Source organism: Gastrolobium bilobum, unplaced genomic scaffold, assembly GCF_033153095.1.
Source record: "Gastrolobium bilobum isolate Gb01-03AN ecotype WA unplaced genomic scaffold, APGP_CSIRO_Gbil_v1 utg4504, whole genome shotgun sequence".
In the NCBI taxonomy this organism is placed as follows: Eukaryota; Viridiplantae; Streptophyta; class Magnoliopsida; order Fabales; family Fabaceae; genus Gastrolobium; species Gastrolobium bilobum.
Genome location: NW_026899275.1, coordinates 266568 through 272055, shown reverse-complemented (window position 1 = coordinate 272055; position 5488 = coordinate 266568). Strand labels below are relative to the sequence as shown.

At 34.9% G+C, this 5488-nt stretch overlaps 1 long non-coding RNA gene across 2 annotated transcripts; it reads right to left on the bottom strand.

Moving 5' to 3' along the window:
- Nucleotides 1–2163: 2163 nt before the first annotated feature.
- LOC133289106 (uncharacterized) lies at nucleotides 2164–4300 on the bottom strand. 2 transcript variants are annotated; one of them, XR_009748449.1, is made up of 4 exons: nucleotides 4232–4300; nucleotides 4029–4077; nucleotides 3500–3586; nucleotides 2164–3387 (listed from the first exon to the last, which is right to left on the bottom strand). It is a non-coding gene; the product is annotated as an uncharacterized LOC133289106 (long non-coding RNA). The 2 variants fall into 2 exon arrangements; XR_009748448.1 differs by having other exon boundaries at nucleotides 4029–4080; nucleotides 4232–4290.
- Between the last annotated feature and the right edge of the window lie 1188 nt (nucleotides 4301–5488).

The window sequence follows — 5488 nt, the reverse complement described above, 5'->3', positions numbered from 1 at the left end:
GCTCACTTACATGTGCAATATAAGTTCAAAAGCAGTTTATCATCATCAGTTCTAAAATAGTGCAATGCAGCAGATAATCATGTCATGTGTGTCAATTCTATTCTACTGGCCAGAGAAATGCAAGATTTATATACGCTAAATACCCACACATAGTGCAAGACGCCACTTGCATTCACCCCCGATCACCATATCGTATGACGCCACATACTCAGGCTTACCGTCAAGATGAAACAACACATGCATATTAAAAGCCATTACACATAAAGCTCAACAACATTTCAAATATTCAAAGCATGTAACACAGCATGCATATAACCACACCCCCATGGGACATGGTGGAACCACAACATGGCTAAACCGAGGACACGAAAGCTTACCTTGAAAGCTAACTATCCAATGCCAAGAGTCCACACAAGCTCAAGGCCCACAAACAACACAATCACAATATGCCCATACCATAATTAATCATCAATAATCATAGCTCAGATTCCATTAAGTGATTAAGTCCTTCTTACTCATTTTAACTCATTACATGTTGTTTCTGCATGAAGTATTCGAATACTCCACGAGTAGTATTCGAATACTCCAGCTCTCCAGAAAGTATTCGATTACTTTCATTAAAGTATTCGAATACTCACAAGTATCCGAATACTTTTCCCCCAGTATCTGCATACCTCAGTATCCGAATACCAAACCTTATTGTATTCGAATACTTTTTAGTATTCGAATACTTCTTCAAAGGTATCCGAATACTTTTCTTCCCAGAAAAGTATTCCAATACTCCAGCAAGGAGTATTCGATTACCATGAACAAGTATTCAAATACTACACGAAAAGTATTCGAATACTTCTTCAACAAAATGCAGAAATTCGAGCCAACTTCTGCATAATCCCAAATTTAAAGGTGCAAAAGCGATTGGGAGTCCAATGACTCCCTAAACAGATATAACCCAACATGCTATGAACCCAGAAACACATTCCTTTACTCAAATGGTTAAAGTTCCTCTTTTAAATTGATTAAACAAGCTTTAAACCTCAAAATGACAAAGAGTGTTCATGGTATACCTCCAAGGCACCAAAACTCCGAAAATGAGGCACACAAGGGACACTCTACACAGCACCAAGGTTCTGACTTGAGCAAGACACGAATTGGACTACCAAGCTTGATCCTTTAAGCCAAAAGGTAGCTTCTTGAAGCTCAAGAAACCAAGAACAAGCCCCACTCACACAAACTCAGAAGGAACAGCCCCAAAAACGCCCAATACACAACAAGCATCAACTCAGAAATGCTTCACAACTCCCTCACACTGTTTACAAGCTTAGTGTTTACAACTCTTAGGAAGAAAACTCTCAACAAAGGTGACTTCTTGGTCCCTTTTCATGAGCAAAGGTCAAGAGTTCAAGGGGAGAAGAGAAGGCTGAAGGGAAGTCAGCAAAAGACTCACGTAGGCAGCCTCCAATATGGCCTAGGGTTTAGTGCCATTAAGCATTTATAGGTCCACTTAAAATACAACACAATATTAACAATAATAGCTACGCTTATCATTTCAATCCCAAACTTAGGATTCTGAACCTACTCAATTTTACAAGATTTATCATATTTTTCTTATAATTTTCGGAGCACCTTTCTGATACGCGCTTTTCCATAGCCAGTATCAGTTCTGGCATCAGTTCTCATTATTTTGACTTGAAACTCGTTTTACAAATCCTATATATTATTTTCATAATATATAATCACTTTTCCTAATTTTTCGGTATACTTTTCCGGTACACATTTATACCGACTAGCAGAACCGGTATCTGCATTTTTCTTCCGAAAAGAGACTTTCAACATTATAACTCACTAATTATAATTATTAAAGCCTGATAATAATTATTAGGGTCAATTATGGAATCATTTCCTAATTTCACATAATTAACTAATTAAATTATTTAATTAACAGTGCAGGTTCTTACAAATTCCCACATTACCGAATCATCCAAACTGCACGAGTTTCAAAATTCACAAAAATAAGTGATAGTATATTATTATTAGAGTTTAGCCAACTTATTTGTTGGCCAGTGTATATAACTTGACGTCATTCAAATGAAAAAATGACAAATAATTTAAAACATAAAAGTGATATTAGTGAAACACCTCTAACAAAAATTCTAAAGAGTATATTTTAATGGGAACTCCTCTGTAATTTAAAACATGATATTTTAATACAAATATTGCAATGAACTGTAGCATGAAAGAGTAGAATAGCTCTAGCACTGTAGACATGAAATTTAATCATATATGACTTGGATTCTTTTGTTGTTTTGCACGATGGGGTTGTCATTTGCAGATTCAGTCAAGTATTAGGCCAGCTGCCTCCTCCTCTGGCTTGTACTAGCTTTCCCCTCCCGTGCAACTCTCAAACAATCAATCAGATTTTTCATAAATTTGACATATCAATAATCATTTGCAATGCCTCAATCAAATAATATGAACAAGCGAACAACAACATAGGAGCACGTAAATTTTATTTTTCTTGAATTCATGAAATATAGTTATAATAATAAACTGAATATACATGAACATTTATAACTTACATTCACTTTTAAAAATATTATTCTCCTCTGTAACAAAAATTAACACAGACGGAGCAGCCAAGTCTAACGGTGGAGAAGCTGCTTGTGGTGGGATCATAAGGGATGAGACTGGTAGATGGATTCAAGGCTTCACTTATCATATTGGTAAGTGTACAACTTTTGTTGCTGAACTTTGGGGTGTCCTAAAAGGACTTGAACTGGCCTGGAAAGGGGGTTGGAGACGCTGTTTATTAGAAAGTGATGCCAGCTCAGTAATCACTTTGCTCACCAAAAGAGGGGGAGCAGCTCGAGAGTCTCGTTTAGTGACTCACATTCGAGCATGGCTACAGAAAGATTGGGAGGTTCAGTTGACACATGTCTTCAGGGAGAGTAATGGTTGTGCAGACTGACTATCCAAATATCCCCTGAATCAACCTGCGGTGAATAATGTTACTTTTTTTGATTCCCCTCCCCCTGGGATTTTTCCGTTGTATTTGGCTGATTTTTCTTTGGTTTGTAATTCTCGTAGAATTTATTTAAACTGAGTTGTGTTTGGGGCTGTTAGCTCCTCTTTATTTACGAACACCCAACATGAAGTTTTTACTGTATATTTTTTTAAACTTATTTTTTTAAAAAAAAATTCTATATTATTTTATAAACATGAAGTTTTACTGTATATTTTTTTATAACTTTGTAATCCACATATTCCAAATTCTAATTATATCCATGATTATTGTTGACCATAATAGCCTCAATAGCCCCAGAATCATCGAAAGAGTTATCCTTGGTTTTAACTGAACACATTGTCTTGCACCGGTGCATTCTCTTGTGCCTACAAATTCATTATCAGAAATTCGAATAATCTTTCATGTGATTCAAGAGAATAGCAATTAACTAAATGTAAATGGCAGTAGTACAAGTACAAGCACAAACACAAGGATTACCAACTTGAGAGGCAATGGTCGCTCAGAAACCGCATGAGAAAGGGATATAATCGTCGCAGCTTGTTGTTGCTCCATCAAAGGGGCATTCTGTAAAACAAAACTTACTTTAAATATCAAATCAAATCAGCGCAAATAGCATCGCAAATCTGATCCATTACAGAGTGAGGTTTAGATTTATTTAAAAACAAAGAAATCAATTAAGATGATATAATTGAATATAAAAGCGGGTTCAAAATACGAGATCTAGAAAATCCAGACAATTACAGTGAAGAAAAATTAGGGGAAAAAATGAAAGTGGAAGGGTGGATTGAGAGATTGTGATTGTGATGAGGGAAACAAAAGAAAGGTGACCTGTTCCCAAGTAGAAGCGAAATTGTAACCCCTTGAAATGGCAGCTGAATTAGGTAATTCGAATTTTTTCAATTTTCAATAATTCTTGCTACATGATTTTTATGTCTGAAAAATTGAAACTATAAATTATAAAGAATTTGAAAGCGAGAACTTAATCAATGATTGATAAAGATCTTACCAATGGTGGAGAAGAGAAGCCCGAGAGGAAGAAAGAGAATGAAGCATGGCTGCTATTTTTGCAAATAAAACACAAATCCAAACCGTACAAGAGAAAGAGAGAAATTAAGAAATTAGAACGAAACAATAATCAAAATATTATCAAAAAAAAGAAAAAAAGAGAGATGAAGAAACCAAAACAGCAAGTGAATGAGTGCTACGAACCTAGCGCGAGACTGAGTTTTTCATAAAGAGACAGGAGAGCGAGAAACAAAGGTGTAGTGGCATACTGGCATTTCAAGAGTATAATAAAGTTGTAAATTTTAAAAGGCCGTGGTTAAAACTTGGTGGATAAAGGCCGTTTTTGTTGTAGTGTCACTTGAATTAGAAATTATAAAAAATCTTATTATCTTATGACTAGTTGGAGTGCTATAAGCATTTAGATTTTTTTTTTTTAACATTATGAAATTATTAGAAATAATTTCCCAAGATTCATTAAGCTTCTGGCTTTCTCCCGTGAACTTTGAGAAATGTCCTTCATTAAATATTTAATCAATTAATTGTCGATTAAAAAAGTCATCCATCAAGGGCTCCAAATACTTGATTATGTACGGAGTATCAAAAACTCACGTAAACGCCAAAAACTCACGTAAACGTCAAAAACTCACATAAACGTCAAACCTTCAGATGACATAAGGACATATATAATGTAACCAAAAATACGCAAATGGGAAACATCATGTTCAGATCCACATATAAGTTCAAGAAGGGAGTATGCTTAAAAGCATATGAGCCATTGAACTTTAGGTTCATGATCATAATGACATATGCACAAATATGACATATACGCAAACATTACTTGTTTGGCTTTTTCAGGAGTGTCACTTTGAGGTTTTATTTCATTTCCTCAAAGTACAAAATTATTTGTGTGCTTTAAATTTATTAGTCATTTTATTCGCATGATGTCCTTAAGGGACTTCAGGGACAATCAGTCACATAATAATATTTGTAATTGTGTACAATATTCTGCAAATTAATTATTATTTGAACTTCAATTTCATAATCATTCGGGCATATAACTAGATAAGTTTTCTTTCTACACAAAGCTTCTAAGTCGAAAATGATAGGTGAGTTTCACTTTCTATGGGAGGTTTAGTGGATGGATAAAGTAAGAGTGGTCATTTCTTGGTGCTTGGTCGAATGGGTGCTTCAAGAAAACAAAGGGAGGGGTTTGGCCATGGAGAAGGGAGAAAGAAGGAGAATCTCGTACGAGAGGAGAGAGAAAAGTGAGGAAAATGAGAAATATGACCCTTTTCGTGTATTTGACCTTTTCAACTTAAGCTTTTTTCTCTTAAATAAGACTTTCATCCTTTAATTCCTACACACCCACTTTAATCCACTAGATATTAATTTTAGACTTACAAATTAACATAGAATGAGTTTCATTAAATTATTTCTAACCTTTTGGTAATTTTTTCTTGA